This window comes from Bos grunniens, chromosome 28 (genome assembly GCF_055505025.1).
Source record: "Bos grunniens cultivar Pamir isolate PY7600 chromosome 28, Bosgru_T2T1.0, whole genome shotgun sequence".
Lineage (NCBI taxonomy): Eukaryota > Metazoa > Chordata > Mammalia > Artiodactyla > Bovidae > Bos > Bos grunniens.
In genome coordinates this window covers 23,970,901-23,984,639 of record NC_141192.1, presented here as the reverse complement: position 1 = coordinate 23,984,639, position 13,739 = coordinate 23,970,901, and the positions used below count along the sequence as shown (strand labels likewise).

The following is a 13,739-nucleotide window of genomic DNA, read 5'->3' as shown; positions in this document are numbered from 1 at the left end:
TTTTTTTGGTAGTATCTTAATCTGATCTCATAATCAAGGTAATATAGGCTCATAAACTGAATTTGGGAATGTTGTTCCATCCTCTTTAATTTTTTGTAATAGTTTGAGGATTTAAGTTATTAGTTCTTCTTTATAAGTTTGGTAGAATTTCTCTGGATTTTCATTTGCTGACAGTCTAAGTTACTAATTCAATTTGATGTATAGTTATCAGTCTGTTCAGATTGTCTCTTCCTTACCGTCTTGGCAGATGGTACACTTCTAAAATGTGTTCATTTCTTCTAGATTGTCCAACTTGTTGGGATATAATTATTTGTAGTAATCCCTTGCATTTTTGGTAACCCTGTGGCATTAGTTGTTATTTTTCCTCCTTTATTTCTTATTTTATCTGGATTTTTCTCTTTTCTTCTTTAACTAAATGTTTATTTTGTTTATCTTTTCAAACAGTCTTTGTTTTATTGATTTCCTTTTTGTCTCTATTCTCTAGTCTTCATCATTTCTCCCTTCTGCTGTATTGGGATTTGTTTGTTCTTATTTTTCTAATTATCTTAGACAACATATAGACCTTCTATGTGATCTGTCCTGGAGAATGTCCATCTGCACTTGAAAAGAATGTATATTCTGCTTTTGATGACCTATCCTCAGATATGTATTCAGTCCAACTGCTCTATTATATCATCCAAGACTTCAGTTGCCTTTTTAAATTTCTGTCTGGATAATCTATCTATTGTTATCAGTGGGAGTATTGAATTTCCCCACTCTTATTATATAACTGTTGTTGTTCAGTTACTCATTTGTGTCCAACTCTTTGGAACCCTATGGTCTGCAGCATGCCAGGCTTTCCTGTCCTTCACTATCACCTAGAGTTTGCTCAAACTCTTGTCCATTGAGTCAGCGTTGCCATCCAACCATTTCATCCTCTGCTGTCCCCTTCTCCTTCTGCCTTCAATCTTTCCCAGCATCAGAGTCTTTACCAATGAATTGGCTCTTCTCATCAGGTTGCAAAAGTATTGGGGCTTCAACTTCAGTATCAGTCCTTCCAATAAATATTTACGATGGATTTCCTTTAGAATTCACTGGTTTGAGCTCCTTGCTGACCAAAGGACTCTCAAGACTCCTCCCACACCACATTTCAAAAGCATCAATTTTCAGTGCTTAGCCTTTTTCATTGTCCAACTCTCACATCCATACATGACTCTTCGAAAAACCATATCTTTGGCTATATGGACCTTTGTTGGCAAAGTGATGTCTCTGCTTTTTAATATACTGTGTAGGCTTGCCATAGCTTTTATTGCAAGGAGCAAGTGTCTTTTAATTTCATGGCTGTAGTCACCATCTGCAGTGATTTTGGAGCCCGAGAAAATAAAGTCTGTCACTGTTTCTATTTTTTCCCCTATCTATTTGCCATGAAGTGATAGGACCAGATGCCATGATCTTTGTTTTTTGAATGTTGATTTTTAAGCCAAATTTCCCACTTTCCTCTTTCACCTCCATCAAAAGCTCTTTAGTTCCTTTTTGCTTTCTGCTATTAGGGTGGTATCATTCGCATCTCTGATGGGTTTGAAATTTTTCCTAGCCATCTTGATTCCAGTTTGTGATTCATCCAGCCTGGCATTTCACATGATGTACTCTGCATATAAGTTAAATAAGCAGACACATCCACAGCTGAGCATCATTTCCACTTTGACCTGGACTCTTCATTCTTTCTGGAGTTATTTCTCCACTCTTCCCCAATAAAATATTGGCCAACAATCAACCTGGGTGGTTCATCTTCTGGCATCATAGCTTTTTGTCTTTTCATGCTGTTCAAGGGATTTTTGAGGAATGAATACCGAAATTGTTTGCCTTTCCCTTCTCTGGTGGACCACATTTTGTCAAAACTCTCTACCATGACCCATCTATCTCAGATGGACCTGTACAGCATGGTTCATATCTTCATTCAGTTACACAAGGCTGTGATCCATGTGATCATTTTGGTTAACTTTCTGTGAATGTACTTTTTGTTCTGGAGACTATGGGATTGTAGTTCTTGCTTTTTATGTCTGCCCTCTGGTGGATGAGGATAAGAAGTTGTTCAAACTTCCTGATGGGAGGGACTGGCTCTGAGAAATCTGGATCTTGCTCTGGTTGGCAGGACCATGCTCAGTAAATCTTTAATCCAATTTTCTCTAATGTGTGGGACTGTGTTCCCTCTGCATTAGTTGTTTGGCCTGAGGCAACCCATTCCTGTTATTTGTTTGACATGAGGTAACCCAGTCTGAGAGTCTACAGGCTGTATGGTAGGAATACTGGTGACTTCAAAAGGACCTATGCCAAAATGCTGCCAGTGCCTGTCCCCGTGATAGGCCACTCCACAATAGACCCTCAAACACTCACAGGCAGATCTGACTCAGTCTCCTTTTCCCTGGTTCATTGTGCACACAAGGTTTTGTTGATGTCCTCCAAGAGTTTCTGTTTCCCCTTGTCCTGTGGAAGTTCTGTAATCAAATCCCGCTGTCCTTCAAAGTCAGATTTCCAGGGGATTCCCAGTTCCTTTGCTGGCTTCCCAGGTTGGGAAGTCCGATGTGGGGGCTAGAACCTTCATAACAGTGAGGACTTCCTTGATATTATTGTTCTCCAGTTTGTGGGTTACCCATCCTATGGGTATGGAATTTGATTTTATCATGATTGCACCCCTCCTACCATCTCGTTGCTGCTTCTCCTTTGTCCTTGGATGTGGGGTATCTTTCCTTGGTGGGTGCCAACATCCTCCTGTCAATGGCTGTTCAACAGCTGGTTGTGATTTTGGTGTTGTCATGAGAGAAGATGAGCTTATGTTCTTCCACTTCACCATATTTGGATTGAATTTACACACGACAATATTTGAAAACAGGGCTCTGTGGTTTAAAAGTACATTTAGATTGTGAGGCTCTTTTATGCAGATTTTCAAGACTCTTTCATTGGATTTATTTTAAGTGAAGACAATGCTTTACTATTCCCAAAGCACTTCCACATACATTCTTTCAATGACCCTCTCAAGAACCTAGTGAGGAGAGTATGTCACTTGAGTATTGGTGATTAGAGCTACATATAATATTCAGTCAGTAGAATAAAACTTATCACCTCTTTTGAAAGGTGAAAGAGAGATAACTATTTTCTTCATAGTCAGTGGTTTTTGCTAAGTCTCTAACAGGTTCATTCTGACCAGGAAAAATGGATTTGGGTTTGGAAAACAAAATGTGAAATCAAAGTGTTTCAGGAACATGAATTTTCACAGAGGCCTCTGAAATCACCATATGTCTAGCTACTAAAACCCATTGAAAGTATTTTCTTGCTATAATGTTGTGATGTACAACTTGAGCATATTCTAGTAAATAGAGATGCTTCCATGATCCTTGCATTTCCCACCCATTCTGGAAGATCTCAGCACATCTGAGAATTATGAGAGCTGATATTAAAAGATATAATGGTACATGAATTGTGTTTTCTCCTTATGACTTGCTGTAACAAGGGAAAAACATGTCTCTAGAGTTGGCTATTTCATTCTCATTTGCACCAATTATTTAAAAGTGTCATTTATATACAACCCTACGGCAATATCAGTGCAGCTGGAGTTTAATTTAATCCATTTACTCATTTGTTCAATTAACATTCAGTGAACACTGAAAATATTCTGCCTTAACTGCAGGTGTTCTGAAGTAGTAGGAGAATTGAGATCATCCAACCAATCCCAGCAAGCAAACACAAGTAATAAAGCATTGGAAAATGGGTAGTTCAAATATGTCACTGCCGCCTATAGTAATTTAACATCCAGCACTACTGTTAAGAGTCACAAAGAGTTTCTGGTCTTAAGAAACATACCTATTAGAAATATAAATGTATGTGAATATATATATATATATATATATATATATATATATACACATATATACACACACATACATACATACATACATATATGACCCCCCACTATATATATATATATATATCCTTACTTCAGCATTTGAGAGTTAAAATGCATACACTGTAATCTGGCTGCTATAACATCACTAGCCATAACCATATGAGGTGAGTTTGTTCTTTCTCTTAGGCTCAATTTTCTCACCATCTGGTGTGTCTAGGATGAGCTGCTTTATGGAAATTTTGTGAGGAGCAGGATAAAGCATGTAAAACAGGCAGCACAATGTCTGATGTAGTTGGTGCAGGAATGATTTTGATGATGATGATAATGTTACCTACTATTGTTTTTCTGTTACCTGAATGTTAAAATAAGACAACCGGCAGTGGCTGAAACAGAGAAGTGAGATACCAACTTTTCAATGGTAACAACACAATTTTATCTACCAACTTCTCTTCTAAGATCACTTAAAACTTGGACTCCATTTTTGAGAGGTTTGGTTTGTGCAATAGTATCAATAGATGGTTTGCAAAGGGACACCAATCACAGTAACTGTAGAAGCCTCCTGAGACCTGAAGAACCAGGCTATATGAGATTTTGACAAAGTAGAAGAGAATGAAATAGGTTTACAATTCACATACCACCCCAACACACATATGTCCAATATATTATAATATGTGTTATGTAATATTTGACAATCATGTTGTTTTTCATTGTGTACTTACTATGGACCAGGCACTACACTAAAAATTTGTGTGCATAATTGCAATTAATCCTTAAAACAACTATTTGTTTTTGTTGTTTTGTTGGTTGTGACCAATTCATTGTGACCCCCATGGACTGCAGCCTGCCAGGCTCCTCTGCTCATGGGACTTCCCAGGCAAGAAAACTGGAGTGAGTTGCCATTTCCTACTCAGGGGATCTTCCTGACCCTGGGACTGAACCTGCATCTCCTGCTTGGCTGGCAGATTCTTTACCACTGAGCTATGAGATTGTTATTATTACCATAATTTTAGAGATGAAGAAAATGAGGACAGGAGGCATCAAGTAAAATTCCTGTCTCCACATCAATAATATGAGGAGGTGCTATTGGAACCCAGTTAACCTGACTTGGAGCACTTCACCATCATTACTACACAGTGTCTTTTAGAGGTGCTTATTCTGTTCATCGGAGAAGGCAATGGCACCCCACTCCAGTACTCTTGCCTGGAAAATCCCATGGACGGAGGAGCCTGGTAGGCTGTAGTCCATGGGGTTGCTAGGAGTCGGACACGACTGAGCGACTTCACTTTCACTTTTCACTTTCATGCATTGGAGAAGGAAATGGCAACCCACTGCAATGTTCTTGCCTGGAGAATCCCAGGGACGGGGGAGCCTGGTGGGCTTCTGTCTATGGGGTCACACAGAGTCTGACATGACTGAAGCAACTTAGCAGCAGCAGCAGCATTCTGTTCATATCTGTGTATAAAATCTAACTCTTCTGTCCCTTATCATCTGTCTTTCTTGAACAATTTATTTAAATTCTGAGCCTTAGTTTTCTCAACTGTAGAATGAGGATGTGGAGAAGGCAATGGCACCCCACTCCAGTGTTCTTGCCTGGAGAATCCCAGGGACGGGGGAGCCTGGTGGGCTTCCGTCTCTGGGGTCGCACAGAGTCGGACATGACTAAAGCGACTTAGCATTAGCATTAGAATGAGGATGATAATACCCACTTTAAAGAGAGATTATCCAATGAAGTTTTGTTCATAAAAGCACCTAACTTAGTGGTTTGTATTTAGCATGTATGACAGCAAAATTTTCTAAACTGGGATATGCTAATTGAATAGTTTCTCCTCATTAATGTAGATTATTAGAAAACTGTGTTATAAAAATGAAACAAAACAACCCGTGGTTATATAACCAAAGATGACTTCCTTGTTGAGCCCATGGTACCTGTGGTAGAGTCATAATAATGGGAAAATTTAATGGATACAGAGAACTTCCTATATATAAAGCATTGCTTTAAGTGCTTTTATATATATATATATATATATGTGTGTGTGTGTGTGTGTGTGTGTGTATAATTTAATTATTTTACCAATATAGCCAATAAGAACCCAGTTAACAGAGATATTGAATAACTCAAACTTGGGTTGTCACACTCAGTTCTCACTTCTAACCATTGTACATCTGTCCTCAGAGTCCTTGTGGGAAAAGCATCTGTCACATCTGATAGTCTTTCTGTCTACTCCAGTGAAGGCCCAGTTCAGCACTCAGTTCAAGACTGACTGCTAACCAGGTATCTATAAGCTATTTGATGTCTTCACTTTTATAATCAGTGGAGAATACACATATACACAAAAAGATTTATATGTATTTTGAGTGTATATATAAGCTGATGGAGATTTTAATATTTATATATGTATATAGAAATGACATTATATAAATGTCATTTATATAATGTCATATATATAATATGTCATATATATAATATGTCATATATATATAAATATGATGAGCATTATATATAGAAGGATTTGTTGTTGCTGCTGTTGTCTAGTTGCTAAGTCATGTCTGACTCTTTGTGACTCAGTGGACTGTAGCCCACCAAGCTGCTCTGTCCATGGAATTTCCCAGACAAGAATACTGGAGTGGTATGCCATGCCCTCCTCCAGGGAATCTTCTCAACCCAAGGATCAAACCCATGTTTCTTATGTCTTCTGCATTGACAGGCAGGTTCTTTATGACTAGTGTCACATGGGAAGCTCAATCAGTTTCATAGGCCACTTAAAAAAATTATTCAGCTTCTATATTCTTCTTTTGGATAATACCTAATAGTGTCTTACTCTCTGATGGAAATACGAGACAAACTTATATTGCTCAGTTTTGAGCATTGAAAACACTTGCTCTCTCCCCACAATTTTGCTATATATAAATTTTGCTATATATATATATATATATATATATATATATATATATATATATAATATATATGTAACAAATTTCCTACATCTTCTCTTCATTCTTCTTCTCTCTCTTCCCTTTTTCCCTAAAACACCTCATAAAAAAGGACAAGGAGCTATTCCTTTTTCCATCTACCACTATAAATTCTTCCTAAGGTTGAACAAGTGGGTGTTCAACCTCAGGTTCTTCCTGTAACATGTTATGTTCACAGATAGACAGGAAGTCACATTTCTAACCTACCTGTGAGAGAAAGCGTTTGTGTGCAGGGGTGAGCAGTGGTGATGGTTTAGACAGGACAGGGCCCTCAGCAGAGAGAAGATCCCAGAACAAAGACTGTGACACATAGACAAGTTGTAACTGAAGAGTTGCACCTTCTATTTAGTTTGAAATATTTCTATCGTATTCAATAAAAAGGATGGCAGAAATAGAAGCCCATGTATTGGGTTGGCCAGAAGGTTTGTTTGGGTTTTTCCTTACAATATTAGGCTTAGGGTTAAGGGAAAAACTAAATGAAACTTTTGGTCGATCCAATACTTTGTTAATTTATAAATATGCAACTAAGGGTCATTCTTTCCCTCCCAGGAAAGGAATGAGTCAGGCTAGCATGAGGGCTATAGGCTTGGTGTGGAGGAAGGGCTCTGAACAGTGGCTGAGCTTCCTCGAGGAGACTGCCTCTTGCCTGGCTTGCTCTTTGGGGAATTATGAGGGCAGGTTTAATCCTGCCCATTCACTGCCTTCCCCACCAGTTCCGAATGGAACCGGGCTACATCTCTGACCTCCTCTCTTCCCAGATTCACATTCTCCACTAGCCTTCTTTTTCAAAACTTTGTGTGCAGGAGGCTCTGGCTCACAGATAAGAGCTTTGCCCATACTATTACCTCTACTTACAGCTTTCTTCCCATCCCACTTCACCTGGGGAAATTACTCATTCTTCTGATTTCAGCTTAAGCCTGACTTCCTCAGAACAGCCTTTCTAGTTTTTCCCAGTTCTCCCAAAGCCCTTCAGGTTAGGCTCATGGCACTTTTGCATCTCTCATGTGGCCACTGTCAAAGATACAAATTTGCACTTTCAGACTCTATTTAATCCACTATCTCCTATGCTAGTCTTTGCATCCTTGAAGAAGAAAGATCATTTATACTCAGCATTACCTATACATCCATAGTACCTAAAAGAATATCCAACACAGGGTTATTAAAAACAAATTGATTGAATTAATACTCAATTCAGTTCAGTTAACTCACACGTGTCAAACTCTCTGCGACCCCATGAATCGCATCACACCAGGCCGCCATGTCCATCACCAACTCCTGGAGTTAACCCAAACTCATGTCCATCGAGTCAGTGATGCCATCCAGCCATCTCATCCTCTGACGTCACTTCTCCTCCTACTCCCAATACCTCCCAGCATCAGGGTCTTTTCCAATGAGCCAAGTCTTCGCATGAGGTGGCCAAAGCATTGGAGTTTCAGCCTCAGCATTGGAGTTTCAGCCTCAGCATCAGTCCTTCCAATGAACACCCAGGACTGGTCTCCTTTAAGACGGACTGGTTGGATCTTCTTGCAGTCCAAGGGACTCTCAAGAGTCTTCTCCAACACCACAGTTCAAAAGCATCAGTTCTTTGGTGCTCAGCATTCTTCACAGTCCAACTCTCACATCCATACATAACCACTGGAAAAACCATAGCCTTGACTACATGGACCTTTGTTGACAAGGTAATGTCTCTGCTTTTGAATATGCTGTCTAGGTTGGTCATCACTTTCCTTCCAAGGAGTAAGCGTCTTTTAATTTCATGGCTGCAGTCATCATCTGCAGTGATTTTGGAGCCCAGAAAAATAAAGTCTGACACTGTTTCCACTGATTCCCCATCTATTTCCCATGCCATGATCTTCGTTTTCTGAATGTTGAGCTTTAAGCCAACTTTTCCACTCTCCTCTTTCACTTTCATAAAGAGATTCTTTAGTTCCTCTTCACTTTCTGCCATAAGGGTGGTGTCATCTGCATATCTGAGGTTATTGATATTTCTCCCGGCAATCTTGATTCCAGCTTGTGCTTCTTCCAGCCCAGTGTTTCTCATGATGTACTCTGTATATAAGTTAAATAAGCAGTGTGACAATATATAGCCTTGATGTACTCCTTTTCCTATTTGAAACCAATCTGTTGTTCCATGTCCATTTCTAACTGTTGCTTCCTGATCTGCATATAAGTTTCTCAAGAGACTGGTCAGGTGGTCTGGTATTCCCATCTCTTTCAGAATTTTCCACAGTTTATTGTGATCCACACAGTCAAAGGCTTTGGCATAGTCAATAAAGCAGAAATAGATGTTTTTCTGGAACTTTCTTGCTTTGTCAATGATCCAGTGGATGTTGGCAATTTGATCTCTAGTTCCTCTGCCTTTTCTAAAACCAGCTTGAACATCTGGAAGTTCACAGTTCATATATTGCTGAAGCCTGGCTTGGAGAATTTTGAGCATTACTTCACTAGAGTGTGAGATGAGTGCAATTGTGCGGTAGTTTGAGCATTCTTTGGCATTGCCTTTCTTTGGGATTGGAATGAAAACTGACCTTTTCCCATCCTGTGACCACTGCTGAGTTTTCCAAAAATGCTGGCATATTGAGTGCAGCACTTTCACAGCATTATCTTTCAGGATTTGAAATAGCTCAACTGGAATTCCATCCCCTCCACTAGCTTTGTCCATAGTGATGCTTTCTAAGGCCCACTTGACTTCGCATTCCAGGATGTCTGGCTCTAGGTGATCACACCATTGTGATTATCTTGGTCGTGAAGATCTTTTTTGTACAGTTCTTCTGTATATTCTTGCCCCCTCTTCTTAATATCTTCTGCTTCTTTTAAGTCCATACCATTTCTGTCCTTTATCGAGCCCACCTTTGCATGAAGTATTCCTTTGGTATCTCTAATTTTCTTGAAGAGATCTCTAGTCTTTCCCATTCTGTTGTTTTCCTCTATTTCTTTGCATTGATTGCTGAGGAAGGCTTTCTTATCTCTTCTTGCTATTCTTTGGAACTCTGCATTCAAATGGGAATATCTTTCCTTTTCTCCTTTGCTTTTCATTTCTCTTGTTTTCACAGGTATTTGTAAGGCCTCCTCAAATAGCCAATCATTTTTTTGCACTTTTTCCATGGGGAAGGTCTTGATCCCTGTCTCCTGTACAATGTCACAAACCTCTGTGCATAGTTCATTGGGCACTCTGTCTATCAGATCTAGTCCCTTAAATCTATTTCTCACTTCCACTGTATAATCATAAGGGCTTTGATTTAGGTCATACCTGAATGGTCTAGTGGTTTTCCCTACTTTCTTCAATTTAAGTCTGAATTTGGCAATGAGGTGTTCATGATCTGAGCCACAGTCAGCTACTGGTCTTGTTTTTGCTGACTGTATAGAGCTTCTCCATCTTTGGCTGCAAAGAATATAATCAATCTGATTTTGGTGTTGACCATCTGGTGATGTCCATGTGTAGAGTCTTCTCTTGTGTTGTTGGAAGAGGATTTTTGCTATGACCATTGCGTTGTCTTGGCAAAACTCTATTAGCCTTTGCCCTGCTTCGTTCTGTACTCCAAGGCCATATTTGCCTGTTACTCCAGGTGTTTCTTGACTTCTTACTTTTGTATTCCAGTCCCCTATAATGAAAAGGACATCTCTTTTGGGTGTTAGTTCTAAAAGGTCTTGTAGGTCTTCATAGAACCATTCAACTTCACCTTCTTCAGCATTACTGGTTGGGGCATAGGCTTGGATCACCATGGTATTGAATGGTTTGCCTTTGAAATGAACAGAGGTCATTCTGTCATTTTTGAGATTGGATCCAAATGCTGCATTTTGGACTCTTTTGTTGACCATGATGACTACTCCATTTCTCCTAAGGGATTCCTGCCCACAATAGTAGATATAATGGTCATCTGAGTTAAATTCACCCATTCCAGTCCATTTTAGTTCACTGATTCCTAGAATGTTGATGTTCACTCTTGCCATCTCCTGTTTGGCAACTTCCAATTTGCCTTGATTCATGGACCTAACATTCCAGGTCCCTATGCAATATTGCTCTTACAGCATTGGATCTTGCTTCTATCACTAGTCACATCCACAACTGGGTATTGTTTTTGCTTTGGCTCCATCCCTTCATTCTTTCTCCAGTTATTTCTCCACTGATTTCCTATAGCATATTGAACACTTACCGACCTAGGGAGTTCCTCTTTCAGTATCCTATTATTTTGCCTTTTCATACCATTCATGGGGTTCTCAAAGCAAGAATACTGAAGTGGTTTGCCATTTTCATTGAGTTAGACAAGGCTGTGGTCCATGTGATCAGATTGGCTAGTTTTCTGTGATTATGGTTTCAGTGTGTCTGCCCTCTGATGCCCTCTCACAACACCTAGTATCTTACTTGGGTTTCTCTTACCTTGGAGTGTGGTATCTCTTCACGGTTGCTCCAGCAAAGTGCAGCCGCTGCTCCTTACCTTGGACGAGGTCACCCCTCCTGACCTTGAACATGGAGTAGCTCCTCTTGGCCCTCCGCGCAGCCACCACTCCTTGAATGTAGGGTTGCTCCTCTCGGCCGCCGCCCCTGACCTCGGACATGGGGTAGCTCCTCTCATCCCAATATTCAATTAGTTGACATCAATATTTAGTTACTCTCTGCCATTACCTGGCATGCTCATACTTTCCTGCACCAGGTATTTCTTTCTCCCTGTTTTCTTTTTCTCCTCCCATAAAGAAACTTTCAGAAGTCTATTTTGTGTGTGTTTAATATTGAAGCCTATAAATTATATATCTTAATATAATAATAATAGCTAAATTTTATATTGTGGTTACCTAGTCCCAGGCATCCTTCAAAGTATTTTACATACATTCATTCATTTACTACTCATAACAACCCTATGTGGTAGGTTCTATCACCTCATTTCATTGACTATAGGGCACATTGATTGTAAAGCACATTATAATTATTTTTGTCAGTTGAACTCTGAAATATCATCTCTCTCTTACAAATGAGAATTTCAAAATAATGGGAGGTTTAGCTTTTGAACTATATTGGAGAAGACTCTTGAGAGTCCCCTGGACAGTAAGGAGATCCAACTAGTTCATCTTAAAGGAGACCAGTCCTGAGTATTCATTGGAAGAACTGATGCTGAAGCTGAAACTCCAATACTTTGGCCACCTTTTGTGAAGAAATGACTCTTTTGAAAAGACCTTGAAGCTGGGAAGGATTGAAGGTGGGAGGAGAAGGGGACGACAGAGGATAAGATGGTTGGATGGCATCACCAACTCAATGGACATGAGTTTGAGTGGGTTCTGGGAGTTGGTGATGGACAGGGAAGCCAGGAGTGCTGCAGTCCATGGGGCTTCAAAGAGCTGGACATGACTGAGCGACTGAACTGAGAGGTTTAGCAAATTGCTCAAGAAAGGCTGGTGCTAAAAATGATGGGGCCAGGATGCAGACTGGGCAAGTTATTGCCAATGGCCATGCTTTTGAACATGGTGCCATCTTGCTACATGATGAGTCACATATCTGGTCTGTTTCTGTATTTCTCAAATCACAAACAGCTTTCCCAGTAGATCTCAAAAGAAGTCATAGGATAAACATGATGCCACCTACTTGACTATCAGTATTTGACAGGAAAGGATTACATTGCCTTTCTACTATTAAAATAAACGAGGGTATATTAAATAGTAGAATGCAAGATGTATTCATGTTTTAGATAGAACTTAAGACTTATGCTTGCTTATGTTTGATGTTTTATACTTTATTTTGAAAATATTGTTTTAATTCTTAATCCTATCATTTAACCCAGACACTTGTCTATATCACACAGGATTATTACAACTGATTTTTCCCACTCGCTTTCCTCACTCTGAATACCCTACCAACTCTATGTCTCATTGTCTAACTAGTCATCTTATAGCTCTGTTTGAATTAGAGAACTTATTTGCTAGGAGTTATTAGTATTATTCCCATTTACAAGTGAAACCACAATCTCCTATTAAAACGTCTATTAAGGTTCTCCTTTAGTCCTGAAACTTGCATTGCTTTCTTTTACCTTGGGTGAGATTTCCACAAGCTTCATGTTTATTTCCCTTCCTCTGCTATTCAATGAACCTGATGAGTTCACGTCTTGATTCCAAAATATTCATGATTCTTTTTATCACCCATAGCATATAACAGTCTCTCAAGAAACACTTTCAACTGTTGAATAAACAAATGAGTGAAAAACAGCCATGGCTTTTCCTCATCAGTGATTTTCATTTATCTAAGGCAGCAGTGATGGTTTCGGAAGAGTGACAGGGAGAACTAGGAGTTTTCAAATCCTGTCCCTGACACTAGTCTCTGTCTCTGTAAACTTGAGGATTATTGGACTCTCAGAATTTCAGATGAGATAGTTCAGAGAGGACCCACATTACAGATCAGTTCTGGATCGATTCATTTGAGATAAACTCATTCATGAGTTTTCTCATTCTTTACAAAAATATCAGCTCAGCTATTCCTATGCCAATCACCATGCTAGTGTAGGAGAAACAGAAATAAGCACAACATCATCGTTGCTCCCAAGAGTAGGGTGTATAACAGAGCTAAAGACTGCAAACGTTTCTCTGGTATTGGGGCCTAGTACACCATGTGCATCTTCTTCCAAATTTAGCCCTCAGAGCAATAAACCTCAGAGCAACTGCTGCCTGAGGGATGGGCCTGGTGAATAGGGGATGCTGGGATGCTATAAGCCTTTAACAGAAGGATGGAGACATTCCAGAATCAAGCTGTGGATTTCCAGTGCTCTCGCAGAGCCTTCCTCTAAAGTCAAATAAAAAGAAACAATAACAACAAACCCATCAGTTCTCCTCCCACACCTATGCTGAATCAGTGCCCACAGAGGGCACCCCACCCAGTGAGGGGTTTAGGTCTGTGTTCCGGGGACTG

The 13,739-nt window shown here is 39.7% G+C and overlaps 1 long non-coding RNA gene across 3 annotated transcripts in view; it reads left to right on the top strand.

Moving 5' to 3' along the window:
• Positions 1–13,739, top strand: part of LOC147343036 (uncharacterized) — a 119,422-nt gene that overhangs the window by 94,299 nt on the left and 11,384 nt on the right. For 2 of the 3 annotated variants that reach the window (XR_015156692.1, XR_015156694.1), the window contains exon 2: positions 6,054–6,152. The exons of the other annotated variant lie outside the window; for it this stretch is intronic. This is a non-coding gene — a long non-coding RNA (uncharacterized LOC147343036). The remainder of the gene's footprint in view (positions 1–6,053; positions 6,153–13,739) is intronic. 3 annotated transcript variants of the gene reach the window in all.